We start from the raw sequence: 12453 nt of genomic DNA, 5'->3' as shown, positions 1-12453 counted from the left end.
CTTGTGCAGTATATGGGAATAAAAATCCGGGTTGACTTAAAGGAACTATGACTCGATTTTAAGTTATTTATTAGATCAAATTAATTAATCAATTAATTAAGAAAATCCTTTTAGTCATTGGTTAGTTTATTTAGACTTATTTACAAACACAAGTCAAACCAAACGGTTAGTTTAGTCACACAATAAGTATGCACAAGTAAGAGATGCACAAGTGCCAAGTAGTCACAATATGATGCAATGAGTTTGCAACCTAACCATGGATCTAGTTCCCTAAAGTTCGGGATATAGGTTAGTCAAAGAGGGTCCATGGTTATGAGTCCGGATGCACCGCGTGGAAGCCTTACCTTTGGAAGGGTTGGCGCGAGTGGATGGAACCCCGCGAGTTAAACTTGCTTCCATGGTTTGGTGAATTCAACATTCTCAGATGTACCCTTTATTGCAAAAAGCGTTCAATCAGGTAGATGGAGCATGAATTCCCATAGGGTTATGTCTATATGAAGAACACATATGGGTTTTAGAAAATTGAGAAAAACTCAATCAGGAAGTAGAATCGAGCCAACATTTCTAGAACTAGTCGAAAATAGAACGCATATTTCTGGATCGGTATTAGAAGAACGCAGCGCCAGCCAAAAGGGATTGTCGCCGGGATATGAGCCCTGTCGCCTGGTGACAGGATTTTCGCTCGGCGACAAAGCCAAATCTTTGGCGACATGCTCTGTTTTCTAGACGCCAGTTCCTACATGCCTCAGCAGCTGCCTGTGTTCTAAGAATTTTTTAATTTTTCGTAGCATTATTTCGATTCTAGTTGTGAAAGATATTCCTCAAATTTCTTATGTGTAAAAATCCAATGTTTTTGACTCATTACGGATGGTATTTCCAATGAGAACCTTTTCTATGCATATGACAATAATGTTAATCAAAATTACGCACTTGAATTACTTAGAACTTTTCGAGTCTCATCCACTCATTCTAAATCATTGCCGAAATAAATTTTAGGAATTAATATAGAAATCATCCCCAGTGGAGTCGCCAAAAATTATAGGGAATATTTCGAGCTTTACCCCAAACTTGAACCCCACTGTGATCATACACTAAAGTACGATGGCGTCCAAAGGGAAAGAAGCTAGCGCAAAAGAGTCGCCAACAAGTTTTTGGAACTTGTAAACCGTTCACAGGGTGAAGGTTACACCCCTTAACGATCCAAGAGCTCGTTAACTCCAATAGGTTTGGAACCAAGACTAGAAGTTCAGGGATGAAGGTACAAATCCAATCTAAAAGAGAAAGAACCTTCCCTAATAATAGGCCTCTACTTTATTCTTCTCGTATTCATGTGCGCTTTCTGACTAAGATGCAATCAATAGGTTTACCCTAAACCTGTTTATCTATGTTGATTGAATATTAATGCACAAACAAAACTACTATCGGCGATCACTTGAATTATAATCATATTAACCCTAAACAAGATTATTAATTATCTTATTAAGCGTGATTACAAATACCAATTCCCTTTAAACATGCATAAAAGGCGTGATCAAGCAATAACAATAAATATATATCAAGCAACATAATAATAATCATTAATAATAATTATAACTAAAATAATCATGACAATCATAAAAATAACCATGTTCATGTTAAAAACAAAGCATAATAATGATTTAGAATGAGTTGATGAGACTCGAAAAGTTCTAAGTATTTCATGTGCGTAATTTTGATTAACATTATTGTCATATGCATAAAAAAATGTTCTCATTTTAAAGACCATCCGTAATGAGTCAAAAACATAGGATTTTTACACGTAAGAAATTTGAGGAATATCTTTCACAACTAGAATCGAAATAATGTTGCGAAAAACTGGAAAATTTAATAACACTGAGAGCTGCTGAGTCAGGTAGAAACTGGCGTCTAGAAAACAGAACCTGTCGCCGAAGATAAGGCTCTGTTGCCGAGCAACAATTTTGTCGCCAGGTGTAGACATCTAAAAATGTCTCCCCAAAACCAAACCCGATGATGAACAACCTTTCACCGCTACTATTGGTCGGGTTTAGTATTTAATCCCGAGAGTGCTTAAAAAATCGTATTTTATTAAATTCATATTTTTGAACAGTCCATGGATTAGTCTAGATGTTTGGTAAAAGCATAGTTTTAATTTCAGCCCAAACTTATTAATTAATTTTTAGCCCAAACCTTTTTTATTTTATTATTTTATTATTTATTTTTGGCCCAAACCCTTTATTTATTTTTATTTAATTATTTTCTTATTTTAGCCTGAATAATAAAAAGTCAGAAAAGCCCCGAAATTATCAATCGGCACTTAAAATGCCGAAGGAAATTAGGGTTAAAAATGTATTTAGACGGAAAAACAGGCTGGAATTTCCCGCGCCACGGCAGGTACCTACCGTGTCACGGGAATCCTTCCCGTCTGACGGTGGGATTTCCCGTGACACGGGAGGTCTGCCGTGACACGGGACATTCCGTATCTTTTCCGTGTAAACCCTTAACGCATTTTTTATCCCGTTTTATGAAAATTTCCCGCGTCGCACCAAAAATGTACCGTATCACGGAAAAGTGTACCGTCTGACGGTGGAGCTTCCCGTGTCACGGTACAGTTTGATCGTGTCACGGGATACTTTTTTAGGGTTTTTATCATTTTAGGGTTCCGTGTGCTCCCTCAGCACATTTTCCCTTTAAATACCCCCCTCATTTCTGATGAACGGGGGCACCGAGTAATTCGATTATTTTATTTTCTCTCTTCTATGCTTTAGCCTAAACACTAGCCTACCCTTTTCTACTTCAAAATTCCTTCTTCAAGTACTCAAAGGAGTCCATACTTTACTCGTGGTTCTATCCTTAAGCCAAGGCGTGAAAGGTAGAATTATTTGAGGGTTTGGCCCCAAAATCAACTTTACTTTATTTAATTTAATTTAATCATCGTTTTATTATTTCCTTGAAGTTACTAACTCGTTTATTATTTTGTAGTTGCAAACAAATAGAATCAAAGTAAGGATCATGCTCCTTTTATTTTTATCATTTTTCTAACGATTTTATGTTGTTGGAATTGTGATTAAATTGGTTTTAATATTAATGTTATTCTATTATTGATCACCGTATTGCATGTTTAAAGGGAATATGTAATTGAAAATCACGCCTAATAAGATAATTTGGACAATCGGTTTAGGATCCTTTTAATCTTATTATTAATTGAAGTGATCACAAATATTTTAGAATTATGTGTGCATTAATATTCAACCAATTTAGTTAAATAATAGTTTGGAGCGAATTGAATTATTGTTTTATGCCTTTGAGATCACAGGAATGCTTTTCAATATAAGAATCGAGTAGAGGCCAATACGGGCGAATGTGACTCCATGACTCACTTCGTACCATCATCCCCGATCCTCCTTTCGTGGTTCCGAACCATATGGAGTTAGTAATCTCATGGATTATGAATGGGGTGTAACCTTCACGGGTCAATCGTTGTTGCCTATCGTTGTCCCTTATCGTGGTTGCCTTTTATGATCCGTGAATGGTTTACAAGTTCCTTAAAAAACTTGTTGGCGGCTCCCTACTCTCCTTGTCCCTAATCGTATATGTCAATTCCCACTTCCTATGAGTGCCAAGCATATTCACACATGCTTTTAACGTAGGCGCACTTCGAACGACGCCTACACCAGGCGACATGGCTCTTATCGCGGCGACAGTCCCTGTTGGTTTGCGCTGCGTTCTTCCAATACCGAGCCAGAAATATGAGTTCTTTTTTCAACCAGTTCTAGCACTGTTGGCTTGATTCTACTTCCTGATTGAGTTTTTCTCACTTTTGTAAAACCTATATATGTTCTACATATGGATATAACCCTCTAGGAGTTCATGCTCCATCTACCTGAATGAACGCTCTTAGCAACAAAGGGTACATCCGAGAACGTTTAATTCACCAAACCATGGAACCGAGTTTAACTCGGGGGGTCCCATCCACTCGCGCCAACCCTTCCAAAGGTAAGGCTTCCGCGCGGTGCATCTGAACTCATAACCATGGAACCTCTTTGACTAACCCATATCCCGAACTTTAGAGAACTAGAGCCATGGTTAGGTTGCAAACTCATTGCATCATATTGTGCCTACTTGACTACTTGTGCATTATTTGTTGTGCATACTCTATGTGTTTTTCCTAACCGTTTGTTTGACTTGTGTTTAAGCCTAAATAAACTAAATAATGACTATAAGGACTTTGCCTAATTAATTTATTAATTTGAGTAATTAAAGTTTAATAAATTAATCAGAACTGACTTAGTACGACTTTAGGCATATCCCGTAGAGTAAAAATACTGAAAGTAGTCCCAGATTAATGCTCTAGTAATGGCGCAAAAACTTGGGCTCCAGCGCCAAACATTGTTGTGCAACGCCGAGCGAAAACTCTGTCGTTTGGCGCTGCACTGCAGTGTGCGGTGACAGTCCTGTTGCTTTGGCAACAATTAAGAATTTTGCTCGAGTCATCACGACGAGTCTAATTAAACAGTTTGTTAATTAGTTTGGTTATTTTATTAATGGCAGTAACCTTATTTAGCCTTTAATTGAGTCTAACCACTTAGTCCCATGGTCTTACACAAGAGTCAAAGCATGTCACTTGCACTCACAAATAAAAGCACACACTAATATGTATGTACACTTTGACCATGTCTAGAGAGTCTTGTATGCACGTGTTTTCCGGCATTCTTTTTTTTAGGGGGGAGGTCCAATTCGTTCCTATTCTTGTCTTACCGATTGCATGTTGAATCGAGATTGAGCCAAAATAATAATAAAAACACTTACTTTTTCTCAGCACTTGATCAAGGGGAGAAGAGCATTTAACCAAGACAACACTTTTGGTAAAGCATCACTCTTTTATAAAACAAAGGGGATTGTAATAATGGCCAGTAGAAAAACAATTCTCTTAAGTAATATTAGTGAAAGCTTATCAAGTCTAGAAGAGGATGTTCAGGAATTACGAAATACCGTTGTCACGCTTATGGGTGCAATAGAAGGATTAAGAGATTGGATGATGGTTATCGAACAACGTTCTCATTATCAACAATATATAGGCCATGATAACACTACCGAAGGACGTTTCATCCTCAAAGATCGTGTTCAAGACCTCATTAATTCAAATCTCCATCATGTTCCTCCGAGTAACAAGAAGACCAAGATTAGTAACAATAACAACACTGCCTGGAAAGGAAAGAAGAACAACTATCCTTGTTCTTCCGAAAACATCTACTCTAGTAACAATATTGGTACCTTTGACCTTAATGAAATCTTAGCTGTAGACAATCAAGGATCTAAATAGAAAGCCAAAAGAGAGCTCACACCCATCGGAATAACTTATGATGTAGCTTTCAATCATCTCTTTAGTCAAAGATTAATCAAACCTATTGGCCCTACTAAAGATCCAACACTAGACAAGCAAGCGATCTTCGAGATGGAATCCCAACTCCTATTGCAAGTTCCATCGAGGAAATGGTCATACCACAGATGAATATTACAGGTTTTAAAATCTCATTCAAGATCTCATAGAAGCAAACAAGATTCCATTGCCTCTAGCTAGCAAGAAGAATGGATGACGATAAAGCAAAGGATACAAGGCAGGATTCAACGACAAGATTTCATGACTTCTTTTTTCTATTTTTCTTTTATTCTTCCTTTCCCCAATAAAGTCTAGCGTAGGCACCATCTACTTTTCTCATATTTATTTTGTAGGATTTCTTTCTTTTCCATTATAAATAAAAATGAGCATTTATTTTCTTTCATATGATCATTCCATTACATCACATAAAAAAAATCCTAACTAAGCACAAGGTATACTAGTGATTTGAGGCACCCTTTGTAGCCACATCATATCACCTTTCACCCTTCAAATATGCAATCCTTTTTTGATAAACCACTTTGAGCCTCGTCTAACGATAGATCTTTCATTTTTCAACCCGTATCTACCTAAACTTGGGATGGGATGGTGTGCAACTTATGCAATTTTCAATTTCATAAAAAGCTTCAGTGACTTCAAAAGAATAAAATAGAAAAAAATAATAAAAGTGTGCAAAAGGGCAAGTGTTCCAATGTCTTTGATATGAAAATATTTTTCATAAGAACACGCCTTGGATTACGTATCTTATCGAGTGCTCGGTACCGTGCCTGAGAAACATGAATGCTAAGCGAGTGATAGACCGCATGATCGGGATTGCCCACACTTATAAAAATAAAATAAATGCAAAAGCAAAATAGAGAGCTAAAAAAAAGAGTAGAAAGCCTCAAGCATAAAAATATAAAGATTCAAAAGCAAGGTTGCACACCTTGGGGGCTTATCTGGGGTCTTGAGCCTTTATCTCTTTCTTCTATAACCTTTAGCCTAACCACGTTATAACCCTTAAAAAGACCTTTTTGAGGTATACACACACTTGTGCGTGGTTCGGTTAGAGCTACATTCGGCCTGATTCCTAACGGATACATAGGCTATCTCACATCGAGGTGCGGCCATAATAAAAAACATTCATAAATTGATCTTATCAAGGGGATCTTGTATGCTCATCCTTATTCACTTAGAGCTAGAATTGGGGGCTTGATCCTTACATCATTAGCCTACCAAGCCTAAGAGTCACCACCATTTGACTCTTTTCAATATATTTTTCTACACACTTAGCCCTTCCGGCCTAACTTTAGTGTCACTATCACACACATCACAGATACATGACAAAAGATACATCCCCTTAGGAACCCTTCGCCATGAAATCTTAACACAATATTGAAGCATACTTTGTCATATTAAAATCACTCGCATCACAAAGTATGAAGTGCTTAGCCTTCGTGCCTAAGTTACCGAAATGCTTTCAAGATAGCCTAGGATATTGCACCGTAAGATACCACATCGACGCGTATAGTTGCTTGAACTCATTTCAACATGCATCGTAACACTCTACTCTTGTCTTTTCATTTTTTCTTTTTGGGGGATAAAGTTGGATACCCTCCATTAGTAATAAAAATGACGAAAATTTTTGCGCAAAATTAATCACAAATTTTTGCACACACACATATGCACATAAAAATGAAAAATAAAATGCAAAGATAAAACAGTCATAATAGATAATAGTTTGTATATACAAATATGTCTAATAAATGAGTCAGTTGGCAAAGTCCTACAAAAGGTCAAAATAAAAAAATACAGGTACAGCTACGGTGCTGGAGGGCGCAGATGATGAGGGATGTTCATTATGTCGAAGAACATCGCAAACCAAGGAGTATGCTCCTCACCACATCCGGACTCGCCAAGAGTCAGAAACCTCAATTCAGGACCAGTCCACCCAGACTCACCCTGATGATGAATTAGCAAAGGCTGAGGTCACGGAGGTTGCTACGACAACGAGCCGACCTCATACGTCCCACAACCTATAGGAGTCGATGTCACCTCTCCTTGGCCCATCGGCCCCGTCCGTGCACCCTTAGAGGAAGAACCCGAGCCCTCCACCGCCTCTGTCCGAGCAGCGTCAGATCGGCCACCTCGGCTACTATAAGTAGTGCGGCGACACCTCGAGCCAGAGCTGGCAAGCTCCCTCCTAGCCTCGGGTTTCGTCTGAGTGCGTGAAAGGATAGGTTGTCCCTGCAAAATTAAATCAAGTCAGATACAAAGAAATAGAAAAATAAAACAATGCAAAATAAAGAGGAAAAAGGAATACCTCCTAAGCAGTGTCGTCGCGATGACAGGAAGCCACGTTCCTCATCCTCACCAGCTCGCTCCGGAAGGCGTCTATGCACCTCGCCATCGCCGTCACCACCTCGCGCAAGAACTGTCATAACAAAGTCAGTAACAATACAAGACAGATATAAACAAATAGCAAGCAACTAACTCACCCGAGTCTGGTGACGAGGAATGGATCTCTCTACAAAGCGCTGATCCTCAGGAGCCGGGGGGGATCATCTCCTTTACAGGGTTGTATGTCCCCTGATAGCTGATGGACATCCGAGGAGGAACAACCACAACAAGCTCAGTCTGGCAAAAAAGCAAACCAAAGTGAATAAAACACCACTTGGGGGCTACTTAGCAAAGAACTAAAAGAGAAAAAGCTTACTGCCGCCTCCTCAGTTAAAACAGGGGCCGGAGCTAACAATGGCAGCAAGTCCTCCTCATAACACCGCCCAGAGTTGGCATAAGATCGCCAAGGAGTACTAACAGGCGACCTCTCCGCCAAATTGATCAGCATCGCATCATGGAACATGTGGCCAGGCGGAGGAGCAAAGACGACAAAGATCTCCTAAGAGTGCTGAATAGCAACTCTCTCACCAAGGTACACCGCCGCCTCATACGTCCCCTGAAAGTAGCGACGCTCAGTGGTGTACTGCGAAGCCAGCGCAGGAATAACCAGACCATCCCATGGCCGGTATACTACCTCGGGCTCCTACAAAATACGTCTATAAGATAAAAGCTCTATCAAAGGCAATACAAAGATGACAACAGTTCAAAAAAAAAAAACATACCGAGAGGAGCAGCTCTCGAACATGGGCAGTGGCCGCCTGATCACTTATGCGACCTCATCCACAGGCACCAACAGAGAGCTCGCGTGGAGATGGTCTCGCCGGCGCAAGCAAAGGAAAGTACTCGTAGAACCAGATCTATAAGGATAGAAGGAAATCAGCAAATGCTAAAGGTTTAGAGCTAATTTATAAAGAGATAAAGTATACCTCTACGACTCTACAGAAGCTAGAGAGTGCGATGTTTCCTGTGTAAGCTCTGCGGCGACAGGAATCTCGCCAGCCCCGCAAAAAGTCAGCATAGGCCAAGTTGGCCCAATCGTAAGTCCCGATCAGTTAAAGATCGCGGAGATCAAGAAGGTATTAATGCAGCACTTGACTACCCTTGTCAGGGGAAAAGGTCCCTGACAGCAAAATAAGCACAAAGATGCGTACCCGCTGCTCTCGGGTGGTCCTATCGTCCTCAAAAGCCATCGCCAGATTCATCCAGCGAATGCACCTAGAGCTAAGTCATGCTGGCTCCACCTCGGCACGGGCCGAACAACGATCAGACCCAACAGCTTCTCGACTATCGGAGAGAAAGCAATAATAGTGCTTTCGAATGGCAGCGCAGTCGAGCGAAACTCCAGTTCCGAGATGAGACTGAAGTCGGCTGGCGTGACAGTCATCTTACCCCAAGGAAAGTGAAAAGTGTTGGTGGTATCCCATAAGAACTCCACCAAAGCACGAACCACGTGGTGGTCCGTGTCGAACGAGTACATGGCCTGAGTAGCCCGAAATAGGGTGGTCATCCCATAGGTTTCCCAAAGCCATCGCAGCCCCTCATCGCCGCGAAAATACTTATCGTACAACTTGTCGATGGACTCGTTGCCTGAACCATGGCTACGCGTCGTACTGCTGATAATCCCACGACGCAGCCTCTTAGAAATATGGTGCTCGAGGGCGAAAAACAACGTTTGCTCATCCCACTCAGGAAAGGGACCGAGAGAAGTGGACGGATCCACGTCCTCCTGTACGGGCTCGTGCTCCCGTCGTGTGTCTCGGGACCGGGAATCAGAACCTCGCTGTCTAGCCATACTATATTATGCAAAATTGACAAGAATTAAGGCTCTATGGTATCTAGGGTTCACCTAGCCGCATGATACTATGTTTGCAAAAAAACAGAGTGCGTAGTACTAAAAAACAGAGCACGAGTTCAATTCAAGCATATATGGCATTTTTCAAGCAATCAAACAATTTCTTGCAATGTTATGCTAATTATTGTGACAAATTGGACAAGAATTGCTAGAAAAAATGTCAAGAACAACCCACATTATTCTCACGACCTTAAGGGGTTCAACAACGGTGAATTGCTCATTTCTTCACCAAATTGAGTCAAACAAGTCTAAAAATACTCCCCAGGAAATACACAAACATAATCAAGCAATTTCATGGCATAAAATTTGACAAACAAAGCAAATTAAGAAATATATCGACGAGGGGAAAACTAGGTAGTTATCTAATCTTCCCTCGGTCAAAATAAATTTATAAACACTTAACAAACATAAATACAAGTATAGAGGCAAGTCAAGGGTCGAACCCAAAGGAACGGTAATGTTCAAGCACTTTCAATTATGCGCCTAAGATAGGTCGAAATAAAAGAGTAAAGGGAGAATACTAACAACTAACAAAACAAGTAACCAAAGAAATAAAACATTTGGAACGGGGATCAACAAGTAATCATGTCAATTGCAACAACTTGGAAAGATCAATTCAATCAAAGGTTGTGAAGACTAATGATAAGAGCAATCAATTGGAATCAAAGAGCTATCTCCTAATTAACCTAGGGTTCACTATGAATAACAAACTAAAAGAATCACAATCAAAACCAATCAATAATTGCAATTACTAAATCAATTGTTCATGTCATTAGCAATTACAATGCAATCTAGCATAATTCTCGAAGCCTAATCGAGTTACACACATGCAAACCTTCATTAATCACTTTAATATCAACAATCAATCAACACAATTCCCAAATTAATCACAATTAATCAATCATACAAGTTTCACCCAATTCCTAGCCAAACAACTATTCAAGAATCATCATCTATCAACTAACAACTATGGAAATCAAGAATCAACAATATATCAAGAATAACTACACTAATTAAGCATCAAACATCAAAATCAATACAAACAAACATGAGATAGAGTTAAGAATGCTCATTGATAATAGAGAAGATCTTGAACACAATTGTCACCCTTGTATCTTCAATCTCTCAATCACCATTGAAATCCTTCACTTTCTCTCTCTAAAACTACTCCTAATCTAGCCTAATCTAGAGAGAGAAGCTCTCAACCTAAGTGAAAAACTATTCTAAAAACTAAGATTTACATGAATAAATGATAATGAAAACCCCCAAAAACTATCTATAAACAAAAGGAGAAAAGAAGCTTAAAATCCTCGGAGAAATCGGCCGCGCCCGCGGAGGGGAGCGGACACCTCGAAAGCCGCGCCCGCGGCCAAAGCCCGCGCCCACGGGGCCAAGGCCCATGCCCGCGGGGAGCCCGCGGCCAGCCCTCGGGGACTTACTGCCCAAAATCGGCAGAAATAGGTTGCGGCAGATTTGCAGGGCCAACTTTGGAAGGTTGTAACTCCCAATCTAGGAATTGTATGAAGGTGTGCGACCTATAATTGGAAATCTCTTGAAATCTAGTTTCCAACCAGACAAAAATCACCTCAATCCGATCTGTAGAACTCGAGATATGGCCAAAACAATGCACAAAGGTTCTTTTTGATACTTTGCAAGCCTTCATTTTCCTTTGTTTCTTGGATTGGCTTGACTTGCGTGCTTGGATTCCCTAATTTGGCTCCGTTAAATTACATGAATGCACTTGAGCTCCCTCCTTGATGATTAAATCCCGGGAAGCTCGACACACCTACAAAACAAGTCAAACAAACGGAGAAGCGAGGGAAATAGCCGAGAAATGAATAAAATAATAAGAAAACCATTAAAAGCACGCATTTCTCTAAACTAACACACAAACACCTAAATCAAGCATTATTCCTTAAAAATACGACATAAACGAATAAAAACAAACATATAAATATAAAGAAAACATAGCCTAAAGGTGCCATAAATGGCACGGATCAAATTCCCCCAAGCTAAACTTTTGCTCGTCGTCGAGCAAAATAAAATCCAACCCAAGGGAATGAATTTATTCAAGAAAATAAAGAAATAAGAAAGATAGAGGATGAGAATATACACTAACTCACTTTCGTAGGAATCAAGGTCAATTTTAGCAACTGAAGACAAGCCATTTAAACCTCTAGATCGCCCTAGAGGACGAGTGATGCTCTCGTAAAGGTTTCCTAAGAGATTAACCCATAACTCTCATAATAATACAAACAAGGCAAAGCATAAAGAAGGAAATCAAAAGAAAAGAAGAGCAAACACATGTTCATAAAAGGACTTTTTAAAATGTACAAGCACAAATGAATGCAAATCTTTCTAAATAAGTAAGGGAGCGCACGCTCCAAGATACCTAAGGTTGATTGAAACATAAATATGCTAAGCATAGGAATCACACTCCACTTTCATCCCAAACGGTCTTACCGCATTCTCCCTACTAATCTCATATCTCCCCTTAGTGAGCGTCTCATAGATTCCACGAAGGAACCGGAAAAAGATCAAATTTTTGGCTTACTCGACATCTTGACTTTGCATCCCCTTTCCTTTGGCTATAACCCTTGATTCCCTTCACCGATGAATGACTCAACCCCTAGGTCAAAAGGTCTTCCCAAAGGTTGTAACGTAAGGCAAAAAGGGTAAAGGAAGGCTAAATTTAAAATTTGGTGGTTAACCTAAATTGTGAAGCAAAGATTGCGCATTTCTTTACACCATAACCAAGTAATCACCAAACAAAAATACCAACACCCCCAAGCTTATTCAAAGCTAAGATCACAAACATATACACAAA

This window comes from Chenopodium album, chromosome 9, assembly GCF_948465745.1.
Source record: "Chenopodium album chromosome 9, dcCheAlbu1.1, whole genome shotgun sequence".
NCBI classification, from domain to species: Eukaryota; Viridiplantae; Streptophyta; class Magnoliopsida; order Caryophyllales; family Amaranthaceae; genus Chenopodium; species Chenopodium album.
This window is presented reverse-complemented; position numbering follows the sequence as displayed.